Below are 24439 nucleotides of genomic sequence, written 5' to 3'. Positions count from 1 at the left end.
CCTTGATCTAGCATATTTTGGGGTGCAAAGTTCAAAATAAAATACGTTGGGACAAAGTGCAACCCGGAAGTTGTAATTGTCTCTACGCAAGCGATATTTCCGAAAAAAGGTGTTTTGGCTAAGCGCCAAAATGCCAACATGAGCGCCCTGTCAACCATTTTGGCTTACAGCTGCTGCTTAAGTGGGCAGACATAAGTAGTGCGTTGTGGTTTTACAATTGATAAAGTAATATCGAACAAAGCAATTTGTTCTCAAATTTTGTAGCTTTCTAACCAAATTTCGTGTAGAGAAATCACGAGTGTATGAGGTTGGCATTTAGGCGTGACGCAAATTTTTATACTCGCAACAATGTTGCTATGAGAGTATTATAGTTTTGTTCACATAACGGTTGTTTGTAAGTCCTAAAACCAAAAGAGTCAGATATAGGGTTATATATACCAAAGTGATCAGGTGACGAGTAGAGTCGAAATCCGGATGTCTGTCTGTCCGTCCGTCCGTCTGTCCGTCCGTCCGTCCGTGCAAGCTGTAACTTGAGTAAAAATTGAGATATCATGATGAAACTTGGTACACGTATTTCTTGGCTCCATAAGAAGGTTAAGTTCGAAGATGGGCAAAATCGGCCTACTGCCACGCCCACAAAATGGCGGAAACCGAAACCTATAAAGTGTCATAACTAAGCCATAAATAAAGATATTAAAATGAAATTTGGCACAAAGGATCGCATTAGGGAGGGGCATATTTGGCCGCAATTTTTTTGGAAAAGTGGGCCCCCGCCCCCCAAATTTTTTTGTACATATCTCGGAAACTACTATAGCTATGTCAACCAAACTCTACACAGTCGTTTTCTTCAGGCATTTCCATATACAGTTCAAAAATGGAAGAAATCGGATAATAACCACGCCCACCTCCCATACAAAGGTTATGTTGAAAATCACTAAAAGTGCGTTAACCGACTAACAAAAACGTCAGAAACACTAAATTTTACGGAAGAAATTGCAGAAGGAAGCTGCACCCAGGCTTTTTTAAAAATTGAAATGGGCGTGGCCTCGCCCACTTATGGACCAAAAACCATATCTCAGGAACTACTAGACCGATTTCAATGAAATTCGGTATATAATATTTTCTTAACACCCTGATGACATGTACGAAATATGGGTGAAATCGGTTCACAACCACGCCTTCTTCCAATATAACGCTATTTTGAATTCCATCTGATGCCTTCTTCTGTATAATACGAGTATATACATTAGGAACCAATGATGATAGCGGAATAAAACTTTACACAAATACGGTATTTGAAAATATGTAAATGACGTATAATGAAATCTCGATTATCACTTTATCATGCGAGAGTATAAAAATGTTCGGTGACACCCGAACTTAGCTTCTTCCTTACTTGTTTTTGTTTTCAACAAAACGACGTGATAAGTTGGGTATAACTGGACTTAAAGACAGGTTGATCTTGGGTACATATTAGAAAGCGTAGATTGTCTCCGAATTGTGAAAATACTCCACCACGTTAAAGGCTCAAAATATCAAAAATTCCACCGGTTAGGAAGAATATTGCTGTTTCATTTTACGAATATTTGAACTCGCTATAATATATTTCAGATTATGGAAATCGGTTTATAAACTATAAAACTCAACTCGTCAAAGCTCAAATGTAAAATAATAACACTAAAAGTTGATTTATAGTATCAGAGGAATAAACTAGTTGTACAAATTATAAAACGAAAACAAACTAAATTTGAAATCTAATATCAGAATTTAAACTTGAGTATTTAATTTAGGAAACGAGGGCTAACAGTTTACTAGTACAACACTCAAATGTTTTACCTGCTACATTCATGTGAATGTCGACACTGGCTATAATCGGTAAGGTGTCTGGTGCCAATTAAGAAGAAGTCCAGATTTACTATTTTGCTTAGTTTTGGAAAATGTATTTATTTCATTAAATTTTCTTTTTATTTTATATTCTTTTCATTTTGCTTTATGTTTTTTATAATTAATCAATTCATTTTGCTGCTGGGCTATTGCTTTTAAATAACTGTTACACATGAATATATATACATATTATTGTGTATTTACCTAGTATGCAATTACATTGCAGATTTTTGTTTCTTTATATACATTTATCTTAAAACTATTTGTGCTTTGAGTTCTGTTGTTGTTCGTAAAAAGAGAAAAGCTTATTATTATGTAGAGAGTTTTAATAAAAAATTGGTTAAATATAATAGAGTTTTTTTTGTAAAATATGTAGTGTATTTAGAATGTAAGAAGAAATACTTATTATTATTAGGCTATAACTACTGAAATATAAAAATATACAATTATCTTTTAATATCTATCATATTCTTTGATTTGGGCTGTTTCGAAATCGTTTAAATTAATAATTACTTTCAATGTGTTTTTTTGTTTGATTGTTTGGTGATTGGCAGAGGAAGGCCATGAGTCTGACTCAAGCGATCATTAGGCTAAATGTGTCTCTTGTTTAGTACATAGATTTCGTGAAAATAATATTTATTTCATGGAATCAAAATAAGGGAGCAATTTAAGAATGTTAAAAATGCAAGGCAGCTATACTTTTATATGAAGTTCGTTATAAAATTTTCTTCAAATAAGTAATGGCTGGGGCAATAAACTGGAGAAAATCAAAAGTTCCATATATTTTTGCTTGATCGCAGAAACTGTTTTAATATAACATTTTTATAACTTTTAAATGTTGACTCCATAATGAACGGGAAGATCTATTTTTGGCAGCGAGTAATATGAAAATAATTACATAGGCATTGAACATGGGTCCATGTTTGAGGAAACTTTATTTGAATCTGATTTAATTTTTAATAGTGTTTATACTTGTTTCTAGTGTTTATTTACTTTAAATCAATCGTTTTACTTTCTCGTTTAATATGAATCATTTATTATTCCTTGGATTGAGTGTATTATTTAATTTACAGCACATTTGTTTGAACATTTCTGTAGCATCTAAACTTTGGAAGGCTGTTGTTGCAAGTTGAAGGCAGTTTTTGAAACTTTATTGAAATTTTGTTTAAACTAATTTCTGTAATGGCCCAAAATATTTAATTGAGTTAGTTTAAAAGTATAGCTTTTGTTCGTTATCAAAAAATACAATTATTGTACTTTAGTTTCATTTCGAAATGTGGAAATATTTAAGTGGTTTGCTGGGTTTCAGCTTGAAAAACGTTTTTATTGTCTTTTTCCTAGAATATCTGTAGCATGTTGTTCTAAGTGCTCAAGTTTATCCCTAATAGTTTTGGAGATACAGTCTTGAAAATTTGTGCGTCCAGTCATTATAATCAAACTTATGCACATTTTTCTAAACTATGTTTTAAGGGAGGGGTTAGGGTTCAAGGCAAAGTTACTTTATTTTGCGAATTTTAATTATTATTTCGTCACTTTTTAGTTCAAAACTTTATGTATAATGTTTTTCTTTTACTTACTTTTTGAAAATCTGGTGTTTCACTATCATTTCAAAACTCTTGACCAATTTATGCAAGCTTTTACACATTTTGACATACAAAATATCAGCTCCACAAAGTTTAGTATTTTTACATTAAGGGTGTTTTTCTACCCACAAAATGTCGGGATTTTATTGGAAAATAACTGTTTTACCTTCACCGGGCGTCAAAAATTTTTAACTAAAAAATTAACAGAGAACGTTGGGGAAGATTTGATTGATTTGGATCTAATTTTTTCTTGTTTTTTACTTCGGACAATTTCCAGCCGAGTTATGGTAAACACCGGCACCGTTTTTTTTTCTTCCTGACATTTGGGAAGCTCTGTGAATGGCTTGGTGATTCAATATTTCTGCATGAAAAAATTACTCCAATATTGTCAAAAGTGTGCTCCAATTATGTACAAATGTTCAAATAAAATTAATTAATCCATATTTAAGAAATAAATTCCGCAAAAGTCTTTTTACCTTGAACCTTTTAACCTCCATTAAAATCGGTTCTGAAATGTGCAATTTGGCGTAAAATCGTGCACCGTAACCCGCGACTGCCGGAAAATGACGTCGTAATGGGCGAGTTTTGAATATTTTCCTGAAAACTTCACAAAATCTTTATAAAACATTTTTCTTGGAATAATAAAAAGTTTAAATGAAGCATTTATCTTTGGCAGAAAAATATCGGAAATATGTCATTTTGTGCGACGAAACCCGTGTGCTTCTCCTTAAATGAGAACAGTGCTCTTATATGCGTGAAAGGCACATTGTGCCAAAACTTATGTATCACATTAACACGTATTGCTTGGTGTTCACTGTAAATTTGAATTATAATTTAAGAAATATGGGTGTTCGTTATATGAAAATAAGCGCTGGCTCCACTTATGGGTAATGCAAGTTGTTCAATATGGAAAATACACCGCATTGTAGATGAAATTCGCTGGAGATATTTGCGTTTGTGTGCTTATTCTCAAAGAGATAGTTATCATCTTCAACAGCAAGGGATCTCAAAATTTTCACGTATTTGCTTACCCCATGCATAATTTTATCAAAATATAGAAAACCTAGAAAAGCTTCGGCTTTAAAGTTTCCTTTTTATGTATATTCAAACACAAATTTTAATACATAAAACAAATGTTTGAAAATACATACCAAAAAATTTCCCCAATAATTGGAAAAACGTTGAAACGTTTGTTTCATAACTCCTAACTATCCCTAGCTAGTGTTTCTTAAGGGGTGAGTTTCTATTTGAAATTTGAAAAATCCAATTTTTTATATTTTCAAAGCTTAACTATTCAAGAATATGTGTACAAGAGGATTTTTCTCAAAATTCAAATTATTATTTTCGGATATAGCATTTTTCTGACCCGCATCCAAACTGGCTCAGCTGAACTAATCGAACAAAAGACTTTACACGAAACTTTAACGCGTTTTCTCAAAGCTGACTTTTTCGAACTATACCCACGATTTCTCAACTTCTACTGGGACTGATTTACTTGAAATTTTATAATTTTCTTTATGGTTGAAACGAAATATCCCTAAATTTTATTTTTATTATTTTTTAAAATCTGAAATAGTCAAAAGTGATCCTAAAAAAACTTTTTTTTTCAGGTAAATGCCATTTTGTGAAAAAACGTGTTTCCCACTTTTCCGGTTCCAAGCCATTATTCTAGATTAATAATCTTTTTTTTTTTTGGTTTGTAGATAACTAGGAGTGGCTGGAAATCATGGGTATGTCAAATTCCTTTAGAGATCCCCCACTTCCGTCAGCTCATAATTTTTGAAATTTTTACCTTTTTTTATTTTTTAATTTTTTTCTGTACTCTTCTAAAATTAACAAATAACTATAAAAATGGATAATAAAATTTTAATTGTATTTTTTAATGACACTTTAAAATTACCTGAAATTCAGCTTTTCTCGACTAGAATAATTCTCTTAACCTAAAAACTAGCAGAAGCAGAGCGCAAGCTGAGAGCAGCTGGTTTCTGCCAGCAGAAAATTGGTTACTGCAAATGAATAAACAGCTGATAAAACATATATACAAGTATACATATGTATGTAATCACAATGATGACGCTTTTGTTCTGATTTTGTTTATTTTGCAAGCTTTAGTTTATGAAAAATAATAAGTCTATTGAAAATTTCTCTGGTTTTAATTGTATTGCTAACTTTTGCAACTTTTCTTGTTTCTCTACCTTTTCGTTAAATCGCTGCTCAGAGTGTAACTCCTGCATTCTTGTTCTTCCTGAGAAATAATAGTGAGTTATGAAACTAAATCTATAAAGAAATAAATTAATTTTCAGCAACCAAAAATTTGTATTTATTTTAAATCGTTCCTTGCCACTCTGACGCCAGTGTAAAGCTTGGTAAAATAAAATGATTCTTTGTTTAATGCGTTTAATAACTTTATTTTCTTGATATCTAATATTTTAGAGTTAATGTAAACAACGAAAAGAATAATCAAAATAGGTTGTCTCTCCATGCATAGACCAGACCTACAGTTCCTAAAATAACTATATAGTTTAATAGAAAATCCAAAAAATATTACAGATATATATTATATGAAAGGGTGTGAAATTTTATTTGAGATTCATAATCTTGTTGCTGCTAAAGGGGATGCAATCACTTAATTGACTACAGAAATATTCAATACTTAATGCCTATGCATATGTAAATTAAAAAGTTTTAGATTTTTACAAAGGAATTTAAAATATATTATTTTGTTTAACAAAACTTTAAGAAGTTTAAAATGGACAATCGCATAAAAATTATTTGTGGTAAAAACTAAAATCAAATATATACATACACACAAATGTATATAAACTATACATACAATGATATACTTTTGTCTGTAATTACACAATTCTTAACCTTTTAGCTGTTTCTTACTGAATAAAGTACCCGGCTATCGCAACCATTTTGCTATAATACGATGCCCAATTGCTAGACGGGTAACTAATCGGATAACTACTTTTAATTACTATAATTATGAACCACAATTTGTAGAATTTGTATACTGTCAAGGCGCGCAGGCGTAGTATGAGAGGAAAAATAGAAGAAGCAAACATGTTGGTATAAAACGAGTGAATTCTATACAGGTATAAAGTGAGTATGAGAAGTAACCTGCCATAGAAACGTGCAAAAAGGTTTAGGCATCCACCAGATTGCAGCTGAGACATACACAAGTGCATATTTGCACCTGTAAGCAACCATATACAGTGAAATTTTCCTATAACCGGACACCTACGATCGCAGTGCTTTGTCCGGCCAAGTGAGCTGTCCATATATTTATGGAGGCCGTCTTGACAAAAACGTGTGTTTCAAATGTATTCTTAGAGTCGAAGCTGCAACACAGAACTATATTTATTTAACAAATAAATGCGAGCTAACAAGCCGCTGTGAAATGATCGAAAATAATATTATTAGTTTCCGTTGCGCCAGTGCGAACCAGATTATACCCAGTGCAAGAAAATTTGTTTGCTGTGATTATTTTACATTTTGTTCTTTTAAACAAACTGTCTCAAAACACCAAAAAATTAATAAGAATTTTAAAACCGTGAATTGTACACAATATTCTTGGATAAATCTTTATAAAATCTTGTCGGTTTGTTGAGATAATTTTAATGAAATATTACTGTAAAACTGTGTCCGTGTCCTGTCATTGAACGTACCCATGTCGTTATAGGAACTGGTTTTGTATGAAAAATATTAATGAAAAAAACGTTGTGTTCATCAAATTTTTCCAGTTATGGGAGATATCCGACTATGAAGAAGTCTGTCCGTTTTGGGAAATTCACCGTACAGTATAAAGCGAGAGGAAGTAGCGTTGAAAAATTCCGCAGAGCGAAGATTAATCTAGTAAATATACATGTTGTTTTACTCCAATTGATTCTAATCCACGTTTAATTTCTTCGAAATTTTGTGTAATTTTCGATCTCCGTTTTACCGCTTTGCTGAAATCTTTTATCATTAAAACCCGGAGTTTTTAGTGTTGTTTGCTGTTGCGTATTTGATGCTGTTATTGCAGCTGTAGTAGTGCCATCCCACGTGCGCACCTGGGAGCTCGGGCTTTCATCAAACATAGGGTAGTTGCCGCGCCCTCCCTGTCGATAGGCAACTAACTCTTCGCCCTGCGGCTAAGCTGCTTCAGTAAAATCAACTGCGATCACGTGCACGCCTCGTGTACCCGTTTCTTCGACTTTGAACTTATTACCATACCTGCTGTTATTGTTGCCATCACTCGCTGTGCAGTGCGGCGTACTTCCATTGACCTTCTTATCCCTTTTGCTGGCACTGCCCGGGCGGTCATACACCGCCGGTCAAAACTGAGCAGGCGATCGCCTGGCCAATAGCCCCATAAGTCAGCCGCTGCGCTGGGCTGATGTGCATAGCTCGCGTATCTGGTGCAGAATCGAGATAAGTTGTGTTGGGGAAAGCTATGGCTGCGGCGGCATCTCTGCTGGCAGAAGTACGCCGCAGCCGGGTGGACGTTGTTGTGCAGACAGCGCATTCAAAATGGTGGTGCCGTGTTGATGGGCGTGAAGGCGCTTATTGTTTTCTTACGTCAGAAGTTGGCTGTGGCCGCCGCCGCCGCTGCAGCTGCAGCTGCTGCATTGCCCAATAGAAGTGGATTCGCGTGAGTGAATCTGTTGATGCTGATGTTGTTGTTGTTGCTGTTGCTGTTGCTGCTGCCATGCAGATGATGTTGGGGAGTTTGACGCGCATCACCTGTCCTCACCCTCCCTCATCGTTGGGGGAGGCGGAGTGATTCTGGCGTGTTGCCGCTGCCAGCGCTTTCATCCCCGCACTACTGTTCGCTCCACCACATTCACCAGCCGCTGATGAAAGTTGCAGAAACCGGCTGTCTGCTGTTAGTGCTGCTTGCAGCGTCGCAAAGTTGTAGCCATATTCCTGGAGCATGTTGCATAGTTGCTGTTGCGCAGCCGCTGCTTCTGTTGCTGCTGCGGCGGCAGTTTTGCTGCTGTTGCTGTTGTATAGCTTCCGTGCGAGTGTCGCAGCATTCTACGCCACTTATCAGCACTCCATTTTCGCCCCAATACCGAATTCAGATCACTAGCTATAGCCGCTGCGGCAGCATTCATCACCACCTTGTCGCTGTAAATTGAGGCCGGGGATACCGCCGGCATAGTACACATGGTGTTGCGCATTACTTATGCTGCGCTGGCCCGTCGTTGCTGGCTACTCCCCGCCTTTTTCGGGAGCGTGTTTTGCAAATGCTTCTATAGGTGCAGGTCTCCTGGTGTACGACTCTTGCCACCACAGGCTGCAGATAAAGTCCCTCGCGCTCTGGGAGTCTTTGCGGTTTGGGTATGGTGCTCTTATTGCAGCCGTTAATTCAAGGTCGGGTAGCTTTACTCTGCAGCAGGAGCCATACGAAAAATCGGTTTGGTCCGCTTTGATGGCAACGAGAGTGCGGGGATTGCAGTAGATTGGAGAGCTGCGAGAAGCTGCTTTGGGGTTGCCGTAAGGCGGCGGGTACCGGTATGGTTTATCCCCGGTATGTAAAGGAATGTGTTGCTGCAGGAGCGACAGCTGTGTGAATTTGCGCTGGCAGATCCTTACAAACGATAGGGCTTCTGATGCCCAGATGGATGCGGTAAAGTTGTGAGAGGTAGGAGGAATTAGCGAAGGTTTTGTGCATTGCGTGCATTTGTAGGGCTTGGCGTCACGGCCTTCAGGGGAGCCTTGTTGGTTACGCAGGTTGCTTTTGATTGACGGGTGTAAGTTGCTGCTGTTGTTGTTGTTGTTGTCTTTGGATAGCAGCAGCATGTGGGACTTCATACTAAAAATGAGTAGGAGAAACAAAAATAAAAAAATTGTTTAAGAAATGCATGGCTCCTCAAGAGAAAGAAGTTTTATGTCAAGTTCGTGGATAGATAGCGAAAGCAGACATTAAATCGCAATATGTAAATAATTGAAACGAGAATATTTTTAGGCTTTCTATAATCGCTAAAAATATTTATAGACTAAGAAGCCTTTAAAATTATTAAAAAAAAAAAAAAGAAACTATATTACCACAGATTTTTGATAGTTTACATTTTTTTTGGGAAATCTTAATTATAGTAATATTTGGACCTTACCAATGAACATAAAGCCACAACTGACTTAAAAAAAAAAAAAACTTTAAATTTTGAGGTAAGATTTTGATTGAAAGTTGGGGGTTTTTCTTAATATTAGGGTCAATATAATGAGAAGTAATAAATATTTTAAAATAAAAAAGAAATAGTCTGGTTTGGGACATAAGAAAGTAAGCTTTGGGCAAAATTTCAAGGTGCTGAAAGGAAAAAAAAATCGTGTTCAAGATAAAAATAAAATCTTAAAATTCTGGTTCTGTATTTGAGGTTATTTTAAAAAAACTATATTGTGACCTTGGAATCTACGAAAAAAGGGAAAGGGGCTAAAACTACAGTTTTTCTCTGGGAAACAGCTGTTAAAAATCTCATCTTCCCAACTGAATCAACTAAAAAGTGAAAATTGATTTTTGACACCTAAGCTAACTCCGTAGGACTAGGGTCACATATATGTATTTTCGGCGGAAATCTATACAAACTATTCCCTAAACTTTTAAAAAATTAAGCAACAAATCCCCCAAGGTCAATATTATGATTCCAAAAGTATGGAGCCTGGAGTAGCTTTGCAGTATGTTTTAAACAAATCGGCTTCATATGTATGTAGCATGTATTTCTCGCTATTACTTACATCGAATTACTATCACTTCTTACCTTCTGCTCAGTTGTTCGGTCATGCGGTGGTATCGGGTGAATTTGCCAATCCGCATTGACTGTTAAAAGAAAGAAAGAAAGAGTTGTTGTTGCTGCCAGGTTGATGATTGCCTGTTTGCTGATGTTGTTAAGAAAGAAAGAAACTATGCGCTTGTTGTTGTTGGAGTTTGTTGTTGCTTTTGCTGCTTGCTTGATGGATCAGCGAGCAACTGTTGTTGTTGGTGTATAAGGCCATTCTTCAACGAATAATCTAAACGCTCAACATTCTGACGAAATTCATTGATATTAAAATGGTTTAGTAATCGTGTGCCGCCAACTGCGGCATTGCGTACTCCACCCGGCGTCAGATGATGGCTTAGTGAGGAGAGGACATTGGTGTTCCGGGTTCATCGAACGCAGCTGATCGATCTAACGGTGGGAGATACAATCTACTTGGGGAGCGGGGTAATTCGGCCATTTCCTTTGAACGCGGCGTGTGTGCCTGGCCAATCGCTGCAGTATTGCTGTAATAGTATAATGTGTGCGTTACGCAGCCGTCAGTTGAAGCCGTTATGTGGTAGGAGTGTTATGCGAAGAGTGGCTTGGTAAAAACTGCAGCAAATTTTGTTTCGCGTATTTTTGATCGAATGATGGCGCCAGCCAATTAATTTCAATCAATCTGGTAAACCGCCGATGTCAGCTGAAATTGGAAGTAAAAAACTGGTCAGTTGGCACTCTGCAATTGCATTGAGGGTGTATAATAATTATAATAGGTAAAAAAACAAAATCCATTAAAATTTTAAGGTAAATTGTCATATATGCCTAATCAACAAATTGTTTGTGCCAATTTTAATATGTAGAGGTTTTTTATTGATGTGTGATGCTTTAGGACAAGCTCTGCCAGCTTTTTACCAAGCTGTTGTCGCCATATTAATGTTTTTGTGCAGCGTGTCAATCCTCTTACTAATCCAAATGGTGTGTAATCACCAAGCTGAATGTAAAGTTGTAAATGCATCAATAATTCATATATATGTATGTGCATATGTATATGTATTGTTGAACCTTCCATTACATTATAATAAGCCTTATTAAAATATGTTGGTAATCCCTAATCCAATAGTCATTCGGGATGCACTCGTGAATTATTTAGACATGACTTTGCAAAATGTTTGTGCTCGGTTACATTCAGAAATTTGCGTTGGTATGTTTGAAGCTGAAATAAAGCACACTATAAGGCGGGAGTTGTACGAAGGCGCCCTAATGATGCTCAGTTGTTTGAACGAATGAGTCGAAAAGCATTGCTGAGACAAAAGAAATCTGAGAGTCACAGTTGACTCTGCTAAAGAACAGTTAAAAAGGTCGTCAAATTTTGGAAGAGTACTTTAGAGCAATGAAACAAAGGTGAATCGTATTGGATCCGTTGCTATGAACCATTTTTCATCGCCCTAGTGTCAGGCATATAACTGGGGAGCGTTTTCCTGGTACAGCTTTGGACCATTGCTAAGCAGATAGATGGTGGAATGGACCAATTTTCATAGCTCAAGATTCTCAAAAATACTATGGAACTTTTCGCGTTCAAATCAAGTTTAGTACGCGATATTCCTCTGACATTTTTATGTTGCAGTGGGAAAATTAGAGAAATCGGACTACAGCCACGCCTACTTTACACATAACACAATTTAAAATTTCATCTGTTTATTTTCTTTCGAGTGTACAACTCAAGAAGCAATTAATATTGGGTAGTCGAAAAGTCTTTTTTCGTATTTCTAATCAAAGTTTAACTTTTTTTTATATTTATAATAATAAATAAATAAACATATGTATGTGTACCATTTTCGGGTCAAAGTGGTTGCCATTTTTCCGTTAGAGACATTATTCCATCCGTAAAACTTTCATCAGTGCAAATCGAAATTTCGAAATTTCTCAGAACGGAAGCGAGCGAACCATTGTTGTGCTACACGAACTGATACCGCAACGTACCAATAAAAATCAATTCAAAATATAGCGGAATTTCTTCATTATTTTCACTCATTTTTCAACAGCTCTAACTTTTTATCCCCCGAATTTTATTTTTTTTTTGGTTAAATGAAGCTTAAAATATGAACTTACCAACACTATATAGTATCACACAATGTGATTTATAGCACTAAAGATATATGACTTCAATAATATCTATTGACAAAATACGAAAAATACTTTTCGACTCACCAATATAACGGATAAAACTTTGCACGAATAGTGTCTTTGAGTCAATGCCACATTTGGTTGACTAAAATTGCAACAAATCATACCAAAATGATCAACACACCCAATACTGAAAATGTGGACCCAGTGCTTATAGTTCACTTTTCACCGAAACCATCTGGTCAATGTGTGAGATATTATATAATCTGGAAATTCAGGAGAGGTTTCTTTCCCTGGTAGTAGTATGTTGGTGTGTTACAAATGGGTTGAATCGGGTCAATACTTTCCTTAGCCCCCATACACCTAATATAAATATTTTTTCGAACTCTCGGGGCTTTATACCGCATATATCGCCCAATATCTTAATCGGAATAAAGTTGAGAGAGTGTGTTTTTCTTTATAGCGGTGCATCTTTTTGTGCTTAAACATGTTTGGCTTGAGGCCTAATTAAGGGGTTACAGGGAATACGGCTTTTCAAAAATTGATTTTTTATTGTCTTATTAAATTCTACAACACCTCTAGAATAGTGTCCTTAACTTTTAACTTGATCCGAGTAATAGTTTCAGAGATATACATAGGCTTGAGAACTTGTGCGCTCTCTAAGTGCGCCATCTTTAAACGCGTTTTTCTCAAAACAGTGGTCTTGAAGTTGGTTGGCAAGATTTCTCGAGAACTATTCAACCGATCTTCATGAAATTTTACACAGGTCTTTGAGATACAATTCTTAGATAGTCGGATGAAGAACTTTTTTCGAAAACAACTATTATAAAAATGTCGTGAAATTTTCACTGAAATTTTAATTTTTTGTAAAAAAGTCTGCTAAAATCAATATTCAGTTTTTTGCTTTCGTCCAAGTACGTTATGGTTTTTACTAATGAAAACACACATTTTTTCACTTTAGATGATCCTGTAAGGAGTTATCCCGTAAAGCATCTTCTTTCCGAGGGTCACCGGAAATGGCCGAGTTTGAAAATATTTTTTCAAAATTTCAGAATTTCTTTGTTAATAGTGTATGTTCGTAACTATAAAAAATTATAATAAAATATTTCATTTTTACATGAGAAAATTTTTGGAAAAAAAAAAAAACTAACACAAAGACAACACAAATGTAACCCCTTAATGATAAAAATGTAAACCTTGGATATTCCTAGTAAAATTTTGATGTTTTCCATATTTTGCCCAGATTGGCTAAATTTCTTTATAAAATGACTGAATGCGCTCATGTTTTATGATGTTAGCGAAAATTAATTTTCCAGTAATGATTAGGATCTGCGCATCTTTTTTCGCGAAGCTCTTTATCGAAATCATGCGGAAAGTTTTACTAAAATATAATATAAACGTGAAGAAATCTTACACACTCAATAAAATGTCTCGGCTTTACTCAATGAGAAACTTCGCTTTCGTTTCATAAGTAATATGAACGAGAATTCTGAAGAAGAAACATTGATATCGCCAGATAGTCATCTTGTAGTTGTGACTGTTCTGGATAGTGAATGGTGGAAAAAAAAAAAAAAAAAGTTTTATGTCTTATGACTATCAAAGTCGAAAATAACCTATCCTAAGATAAACTGAACAGAAAAAGCTTATAAAAGCATTTACTTCTCTTAAACAAAACTTATAATGTCAGTTAATATACTTGTTATTTTCTTTCATGATTTGTGATGTTTTTTTTGAGTAAAATGAAAAATAAAGATTTTAAAAAGAAACGAGAGCAAATCCTTACAGAATCATTCAAAATTACAAGATTTGTGAACCCAAATAAATATGAACATATGTATGTATGAAGTGTGTTCAAAAAGTATAGCGAATTTTGTGTTTTTTCAAAAATTATTTATTTATTCATGAATATCTATTTTGTCCCCTTCAAAGTAATCCCCATGAGATATTATACACTTGTGCCAAAGGTTTTTCCAATCTTCGAAGCAATTCAAAAAATCATTTTTTTTTCTTCAGCTCCTCCTTCTATACCGTCTTTATCTCGTCAAGAGAAGCGTAACGTCGTCCTTTCATGGGCCTCTTCAGTTTAGGGAACAAGAAAAAGTCACAGGGGGCCAGATCTGGGGAATACGGTGGCTGCGGCATCATTAGTGTGTTGTTTTTGGCCAAAAAGTCGCGCACAAGCAACGATGTGTGAGCAGGGGCGTTATCGTGGTGCAAAAGCCAATTTTTGTTCTTCCACAAATCCGGGCGTTTCTGGCGGATTGCTTCGCGCAAATTGCGCATAACTTGCAGGTAATACTCCTTATTGACCGTTCTTCCCTGTGGCAAGAACTCATGATGCACCACGCCCCTGCAATCGAAGAAAACAGTCAGCAAAACTATCGCGATACTTTTTGAACACACCTCGTATATCCAAAAAATATCGTATATCTAGGGCAAGTTAATCACTGTAGACCAGTGTAATAATAGTATAGTGTTGACTCTTTGAACAAATAAATTCATATATTGTGTCTTTCTGCATAACTCTCTTTGAAAAACATATTTTGAGAAAACGAATTTAAGTTTTTATAAATAATAAATAATTTGTTTGTTTTGTTTTCCTTTTGTTTATTTCTTTGTTAAATCCAATTTCAATTATTAAACTTCAATTTCAATTAAGGGGAATCTTTTTTCAATTTTTGTTTTTTGCATTTTCTGTTCCCTTATACCTTACTTTTTCTATTTCTTTATACTTTATGCTTAGAATTAATATAGAAACCCAATTTACCATTGGAAGGTTTCGAAAAATGCCAAAAATAATAATAATACCGCTCGACGTTATGAGCGCTCGGAGTGCACACCTCAAACTTTAAACGCGTTTTTTCTCAAAACGCAGTTATTTAAACTGGCGGACATGATTCCTTTCAAACCACTTAACCGATTTGCTTAATTTGTTTTTAAATATTCACAAAACGCTTGGCTATCGTCCCTATATTGTTTTATAATTTAATGGCAATGTTATGACAAAATTTATGTAAAAAAAACATAGGGACAAATTAAAAAAAAAAAAAGTAAGGAAGAGCTATGTTCGGGTGTCACCGAATATTTTATACTCTCGCATTAAAAAGTGATAATCGAGATTTCATTATACGTCATTTACATATTTTTCAAATACCGTATTTTTGTAAAGTTTTATTCCGCTATCATCATTGATTCCTAATGTACCATATATTATACGGAGAAGGCATCAGATGGAATTCAAAATAGCGTTACATTGGAAGAAGGCGTCATTGAAATCGGTCTAGTAGTTCCTGAGATATGGTTTTTGGTCCATAAGTGGGAGAGGCCACGCCCATTTTCAATTTTTAAAAAAAGCCTGGGTGCAGCTTCCTTCTGCAATTTCTTCCGTAAAATTTATGCCCGGTTTCACAGTCCATACTTATGTTGTACTTAAAATAAAACAGGAAAATAGTGTTTTACAGTTCATACTTAGGTTATGCTTAAGCACTGAAAATGGGAGGCTTAAGCAATGCTTAAATAACAGCTGATTTTTGTTTTGAATTTGCTTTGAATTTTAAGCGACATCTTTCGTAGCGTAGGGCAAGTGTCCGTTCGTTTGCACTCAATAACAGCTTATACTTTTCCTTCAGTTCCCATAGGTGCTCCTACTCGCTAGTGATGAAATTTGGGGTTCTTTTGTTGTTTTCATCAATTTTTGATATAATTTTCCTCGCAAATTTATGTATTGTCTGTTATAATTTAAATATTTCAAACATATTTTTATGAATGACATTTGTAAAACATACATATGTTGCCCATAACGTTGCCATATATCATAATAAAATTTTATTGAAATTAAGCATTGACTGTGAAACGCAAACGACTACTCAGTTTGCAACAATACTTAGCTAATATTTTATTTAGGCACAACTTAAGTATGGACTGTGAAACCGGGCATTAGTGTTTCTGACGTTTTTTGTTAGTCGGTTAACGTATTTTTAGTAATTTTCAACATAACCTTTTTATGGGAGGTGGGCGTGGTTATTATCCGATTTCTTCCATTTTTGGACTGTATATGGCAATGCCTGAAGAAAACGACTCTGTAGAGTTTGGTTGACATAGCTATAGTAGTTTCCGAGATATGTACAAAAAACTTAGTAGGGGGCGGGGCCACCCCACTTTTACAAAAAAATTGCGTCCAAATATGCCCCTCCCTAATGCGATCCTTTGTGCCAAATTTCGCTTTAATATCTTTATTTGTGGCTTAGTTATGACACTTTATAGGTTTTCGGTTTTCGCCATTTTGTGGGCGTGGCAGTGGGCCGATTTTGCCCATCTTCGAACTTAACCTTCTTATGGAGCCAAGGAATACGTGTACCAAGTTTCATCATGATATCTCAATTTTTACTCAAGTTACAGCTTGAAACACTTTTACGGACGGACACACATTGACGGACGGACGGACAGACATCCGGATTTCGACTCTACTCGTCACCCTGATCATTTTGGTATATATAACCCTATATCTGACTCTTTTAGTTTTAGGACTTACAAACAACCGTTATGTGAACAAAACTATAATACTCTCCTTAGCAACATTGTTGCGAGAGTATAAAAAGTTAATTACTACCATTCACGTAGTTTTTAAGAATAAATTGGGGTTTCGCGTTTCAGATGATCCAAACATGAGAAATCGTGTCCGCATCACGCCGACAGATATCATCAAAAATTCAAAAAAGAAATTATTTATACACTCCATGATATAGTACATACCTCATATGTGAAAAAAAATTCTATTGTAGAATAAAAATTTCTATGAAAAAAATGTCAAAAAAACAGGCCACACCCTACCCTACTGACCCCTTAAACATATATGTATGTATGTAGATACATATATGTATGTATGTATGCACATGTATACATTTTTAATGTACATATGTATTTAAATACACTTTCGCATTTATTATTCATATTACGTAGGTTTAAATCTCCGCTAAAATTAAATCTTAATGGCGAATAATTTGGTTGCCTTTGCGAAAACTTTTTGTTTTTGTGCACTTGTTGAACAAGTTCAATAGCTATAAACATTTTAAAAGTTTATGTGTATGTATGTATGTATAATGTAGGTATGTACATATGTACATATGTATATATGTATGTATGTATGTATATGTGTATGTATGTATGTATATGTTTGTATGTATGTATGTAATCGCTCACATTTTCATGAATCGGCAGTTGCAGTTGTTAAACAATTAATAAAACACACATTTAAAACAAGAACTAGACAAAAACAACAAATCTAGTGAACAACGAAACACAAAACAGTCAAATAGATATGTAATCTGTTAAAACTGAACACATTTGGCGCTGCATAAAAAGTGAAATTACACATGCCGAAAAAACAGCTTCAAAAAAAAAAAATGAGGCTCCATGCTGCCAATAAGGGGCGATAATGACAGTTTAAAACAAAAACATACACTCTTACAAATTAAAATATCAAAAAAGCAAACGAGTACCATATGTATGTATATAGCGCACATAATTCAAAGGGTAGAACAAAAAAGGCAAACAGGAGGTGGAGCATTTGTGACGTAAACATAGGCGATCTATGCAAAAAAATTGCAAAATAATCGTATAAAAGTAAAGTAGTTAAAAATAAGCGATAACACCGCAAATGCAAAATTCATTGCTAATTTCTCTTATTCAGCTAATACAAAACAAGCGCAGAGCGTAGCAGAATAAATACCGAAATTCAAAACCGGCCGTAAAACAAATAGACAGCCACACGAAAGAAGAAAATCAATAAAAAAGAATGTGCAACAATATAAGCGTACTTGCATATTCACACTACGCTATGCATTCATGCGCACATGGTGGAAACACGTACATCCATACACACATACACATATGTGTTGGCGATAATACAAAAATGGCAAAAAACGAATTATGTACACATGGAAGTGTGAGCGAATTCAAAAAACGCAAACAGCAGCAAAAAATTGATAGACGCAACAAAAGTATGGCAGCTGCCAAACGACGGCGCCACCAGCGCTGCCTATCTGTATATGCAAAAAAATGCAAATACAACGTCAGAGAGCAAAGCATGCAAACACAGAGGTACAAACAGTGATGGCAAAATAAAATGTAACTGTATCACTTTTTGATGTTGCAGAACAAGCCAGTTAGGTACAATTCGGCCTTTTATTGAATTTTTTTAAATCAATTCACTTGCTACCCTATATTCATAGATTATTGGTGAGCTTTTTCTAATGCTACATATATTATTTGGAGCTTGTCATTCATACACCACAAGTAATGAATTTTGACATTTCGGGTAAACTTTTAGACCCTTTTAAGGTATTTTTTTTTTTTTTTCATGAATAATTCCTCTCTTACATACTCGGTATATAAATTCGGTACAATTGAAACATTTTATTTCCTCCATCACTTTGAAAGAGCACGTTTACGATTGTACTCTGCTTCAAAAAAAAAAAAAGATCATCTGTAGACACTGTTGCATGAGCGTAGCACGAGTTTCCTACTCTTTTCCTTAATTTTCTTCCCGTTAAATTTTCAATTGGTAAGTGGAACTTTTTTGTGAAATACATAAATATTAAAATATGTGTGATATTTTTGGATTTTAAACATCAATTATGAATTTGAGTTAATGCATTAGTTTTGTGCACAATTATGTTAGTAAAAGACGTATTATTTTTTCTTTTAAATATTATAAGAACTAAATTAAACGTGTAGTTGTTTTACTTATAATTTTAATTTTATTTATATTGTTATACTCTATCATATTTTAGTATTGACAAAAAACTAAAAATGCATACGACTAAATGCAACCGTGTAATTGTGAATGAGTGTGTCGTATGTTTACCTGTTTTCCAATATGCAAAATTGTCTCTCATCGCCAATATTATCGCCTACTTATGCAGAGAATTTATCTGCTACTCTACTATGTTGACGCCAACGCCGACGTCTGACTTTTTGAAGAGCACACAATGCTGTGCCGCGAAATTTAAAATTTGCTGAGTGCGAGAATAAAAATATTGTAAATAAATATAAAGCAAAGATGGTTTTTAGAATTTTTCGTGGTGTTCAAATTTGATTTGACTTCCCTATATAATACTAGTAAAAGCTATCTGAAGTACGATAAGGCTCTTTATCGACGGCACATTATTTTACTCAACCCCATCGCAGCAATTTTTACGGTCGACCGCTACTCTATAGTCGCATGCCAAATCGGCGTGCTGCTTGCCTCCTAACCAATCGGTCTCCCTGCTTGCTCCTTGTTGGCTTCAAATAAATTTTTGACATGCGCCCGCAATGTGCTACTTTTTCTATGCCTTCTTTATTGCAACAATAAAAGCGGCGCGCAAATAAAAGTAAGCAGCCACAAAAAATATTACAATAATAGAAACATTATGAATGGGTGCGCACTCGAAGCATAGCATAGGGTTGTTGCCACCAATACTTATTGAACTCAAGATTTGATTTCATTTCGCACACACATTATTTACACATGTATGTATGTATACTTCTTTGGTTTCATTGTTTATAAATTTATAACAGCAATAAGTGGGCAGCCCAGCTGATTGCGTATAAAAAAAAATATATTTAGTGGAAATTGATTGGCGTAAGTCAACAATACGAAAGTGTTAATTACAACAGATATATGTACATACATACTTACATACATATGTACATACAATTTCGACCAAAACTATTTGCACATTTTTATTGGAAAAAAATATACAAGAACGAAAAATAAGAAACTTTACTTCTTATTGTTTTCTACGTAAATATTCAAATGTACATACATACATACTTACATACATAAATTTATTAGCGTTCATAGTCCAAAAAACTTTGGTTTAAATTTAGTTCGCGAAATTAAAAAAAAGAAACGCCAAAACCTTAGCGAAAGCAAAGTACACAAAAACATTTAAATCAGGAGATAAGACAAGCTATTTTTGCACTCATTGTATGCATAAAGTGGCGGTGAATAAATTCTCCCAATAAGCTTATTTGAGATTTATAATAATTGAAACGTTTATAAATAATTATAATTACTTAAAAGAACATTATTTAAATAAATTTTTTGTTATCTTTTTTTGTAAATTTCAATATATGTCGAATCTGTTTAATTATAAAAAATAATAACTAAATTTCATTTTCAACACAATGAATGTAAATTATGGTAGTATGACATTAAATAATTAAATAAACAAATTAAAATGTTGTATGTACATTAAATGAATGGAAAGAGGAGGTCCAGCGAGTAATATCTTTTCAATCTTTTACGTTGTGAACTATTGTCCAACAGCTGAATCGGAAAATATTTTTATGATGCTCCAAACGGAAGGGGTTACGTTTGTTAATATGCCGGAAGCAGGTCTTGCTAGTCCAGTGCACCCACTGGTAATTCGACTTACAAGCGGTGACAAGAACAAGGCTTTGCCAAAAAATAAAAAAAAATTATGTCCTAATTATATACAGAGTGTGCGTGTTCTGTTCATGCTAATTTACAAGATTTTCTAAGAAACCAATTAAAGAATAATATAAATGTATTAATACGAAATTAAGCGTTCATTCATTGGATATATTAATTTTACAACGCTTAACCATGTGTAACATTACTAGGAAGCAGCAGATAAGCATCAAAATATTACTGGAACGTGTCATTATTTTTTGTATACTACACGTTTTATTTCCAAAAAGCAAAATATAGGACATACATACATAAATATTTGAAAAGAAGAAATACATAAGTATGTGAACTTTCAGGTGAATATAAAATTAGTCAGTTCTTCTCGTTGCGATATTTTAGTTGGAGCACAGAACATTGGTAAGTTGCTGCCACTTTTATATTTAAAAATTTGAATTTTTGCATAAATGTAAAGTACAAATTTCTTATTTCACTTTGTTGAATACTCTTACATATGTACATATGTATATTTCACAGTACAGAATATTTGTAATTTCATTCAAAAATAAAATACAATTTAGCATACAAAATTAATTAAACACGCTGGTAAACACTAAATCATCACCACTGTGTTTACAGCGATTTTCTCCTCCTACATACGCAGCGTAAAAAACGAAATCTCATAAAAAGTAGGTAATATTGCCGTTTATTCATAAGAACAAGAAAAACGAACGCAGCTACGAGCCACCAACAATTCACCGAAAATAAAACATAAAACACGCAACTCATAAAAAATGTTATACACACAAAAATAACGCAGTGGCGCAGCACGTACACTTCGGCAACGCGAAAAAGCGCCAGCGTCGTCCTGCTAACTGCATTGTTGCACCCGAGCAGAGATGCCATCCAAACGTGCATAGAACTCACACACGCACGCGATAAAAAAACCAATTAGTCCATAAAACAAAATTGCGCGCTTAAAAACCAAACACATGTAAACAAAACACGCGGCGCAGTAAAGCAGCGACGCCGCATGACCACGTACGGCGCCGGCAGACTGCCCGCAGTCGCCACGCGAGGGAGCGTCGAGTGGACAACGACTGCGAGAGAGCAGAGAGTGAACAAAAACAAATATAAGTATTAAAAAAATAAGCAGAATGGATGGCGAGTTGGTGCGAAAAAGGAAAATGTATATATAAAAACGGAGAAAAAAGTCGATGCCAGGTAAAAAAGAACAACATGGGACTCTGCAAAAAAGTAAAACTGAATGAGCGAATTGAATTATGCAAAATGAAATGTGTTGGAAAAAACGACTGAAAAATATGTGCTGCGCGGGCAGAGGAATGGGCGGACATGCACGAATGTTTGTATTTGAATGATGACTTAAGGCTGGAGGGCGGGCGTTCAGCAGCAGGGTGACACACATATGTACGTGTATATGAGTATTCGCAATGCGAACTGTAAACGTTGAAAATAGCATAATTGCTTGAAAAAAGTATTGCGAAAATGAATGAAAGTGCGCGGTAAACTTCACGCGATATCTTTTTATTATTCTATTTTTCTTCGCATATGTGTACACAAATGTGTGCTTATGTGTACTAGTATATGTTCTATATATGGAATAATTTCTGTTTGTTTTTAAAACGAGCAATTGGCCTGTGTAGTAGTGCATATTGCGAATTGCTAATTTTGGAAATTTTAGGCTGATTAGTATTGTTGGACGTGTTTCTATGGAATTTAATTAAATGGGTAAAATTTAGATTAGCATCCCCGGATTTCGGGGATAAAATGGGTGTCACTGGAAAGGTGGCGTTCTCCAGATCACGAAAATATATACATTTAGTTGCCGCTGACTTATAGTGAAGTGCTAGTACGTTAGAGTGAAGTGCTAGTACGTGAAAAGTGCATAATATAAGTGAAAAAGTTACTCACAATATACAAATTATCAATGTAAAAGCTGTCAATTTTTCAACTTTAAATGCAAATATCTTAAAAACTATAAGTCAGCGGCAACTAAATGTATATATTTTCGTGATCTGGAGAACGCCATCTTTCCAGTGACACCCATTTTATCCCCGAAATCCGGGGATGCTAATCTAAATCCCAGCCAATTAAATTTGATCAAATTTGAATAAATAAAAATTTTCTTCTTGCAAAATTTTTCTGATGTAGTTTAATATTTTTTGAGTTGTATAGAGCTAATGTTTAAAATAAAAGGTTCATGAATACAAATTGCTTAAATTAATTGTTTTACATACATACATATGTACATAATTATATTCGTAACAACAATATCATGTTTGAATATTACGTGAAACGTTCGTTACTTAATTTCAGTTTTATAGTATGTATTTACGAGTGTTAAACGATCTCGTTTTTATGTTTGATTTTTTTTTTTGATTATACTATCTGTGCAACATATTTTGATACGACTTTTAAAATATATTACAAAACATTCTAGACTAAAAACATAAATAATATACTAACCGCAATTTATATTTTAATAATAGCAGCAGCAGCTCAATTGTCTCAGACCAAGGGTTGGCGCGAACTTTTATATTTACATCAATTGTTCGTTCACCAAGTATAATTAATGTTTCATGCACAATTGCAATTATGAGAACTTTTATCGTTTTTTATCTATTCGAACGATTTGACACAATGGCACAATCGCATCAGTATTATTTACTTTTTTAAAGCCGCAACTAAGTAGTGAGTTTTTCGCGACTTTGTTTTCTACGTTTTAAAATATTTTCGCGCTACCGAAGTGATAATTATCAATTTTCCAATGTAGCTGTTATTGCATTATTTATTTTGTTTAGTATTTGCAATTTTTTCATAGTTTTTGTACAATGTTTACGAATAAGCACTGATGTGGGTGCTGTTGTTTATAACAATTTCTATACCTACTCTTCTTCACTTTCACAGCATTCAACAACTACGGTCAGTGCGCACATATGTATGTATGTACGTACCAACACAAGTCACAGTGCAAATGAAAACACAACCGACACTACTTATTGTTGTTATTTTTTACCGCTCCTCCTTCAACACAATTTTTTCTTTAATTTTCTTCTACATTCATCCTTTGTTTTCGGCACACCGTCGCATGAATTACGAAAAGTACGCACACACATGCAAGTACTGCCCACAAAAAACTACGCAAAGAAAAAATGGCCGCGCTTATTGGCACTGTATTACCCAAAAATAAGAAATCAATTTTATACTTTTTGCCAACTATTTTTCTCTATTGCGAAAACACGTGCGAAACTGCATAGGCAATTGTAATGAATTTTCGTTATTCTCTTAGAATGTTTTCATTTACACCAATTTCTTGTTGCTGTAACTTTTTTACAAGCATACACACACTCACAGCGATATTTTACAATTCACACCTACTCTCAAAAAACCGTGTCCGTTCGCTGTCAAAGCAAAAACTTGACTGTCGCTACGAGCAAAAAAAAAAATCACATCACGATTTTTTCAAATTGGTCGCTGCCGTCACTGCTGGTGGTTCTGCGTCGCTGCCACCACTGAGCCAAGGAAGCGGCACAGTGTTGTTTGTGTGATTTTGTCTTTTGGTTTTGCTCTGCCGAATAGCTAAACATACACAGAAATAGAGAGAGAGAGTGAGAGAAGCCATTGGCACATAAAAATGTTTTATGTTCTCTGGCTGGGCTAACGTGCTGTTGGCAGGAAAAATAGTAGTA

At 34.6% G+C, this 24439-nt stretch overlaps 1 protein-coding gene and 1 pseudogene across 1 annotated transcript in view; both read right to left on the bottom strand.

Annotated features, from left to right (window-relative positions):
- Positions 1-24141, bottom strand: part of LOC120781473 (zinc finger protein squeeze-like) — a 35706-nt gene extending 11565 nt beyond the window's left edge. Inside the window, exon 1 of the mRNA XM_040113697.1 lies at positions 23217-24141. The gene's annotated coding sequence lies outside the window, so the exon portion shown is untranslated. The remainder of the gene's footprint in view (positions 1-23216) is intronic.
- On the bottom strand, positions 7633-10667 carry LOC120766406 (annotated as a pseudogene).
- Positions 24142-24439: the final 298 nt, after the last annotated feature.

The sequence above is a fragment of the Bactrocera tryoni genome, chromosome 1 (assembly GCF_016617805.1).
Source record: "Bactrocera tryoni isolate S06 chromosome 1, CSIRO_BtryS06_freeze2, whole genome shotgun sequence".
Classification (NCBI taxonomy): Eukaryota; Metazoa; Arthropoda; class Insecta; order Diptera; family Tephritidae; genus Bactrocera; species Bactrocera tryoni.
The sequence above is the reverse complement of the archived record's forward strand: the minus strand, read 5'-3'. Positions and strand labels throughout refer to the sequence as shown.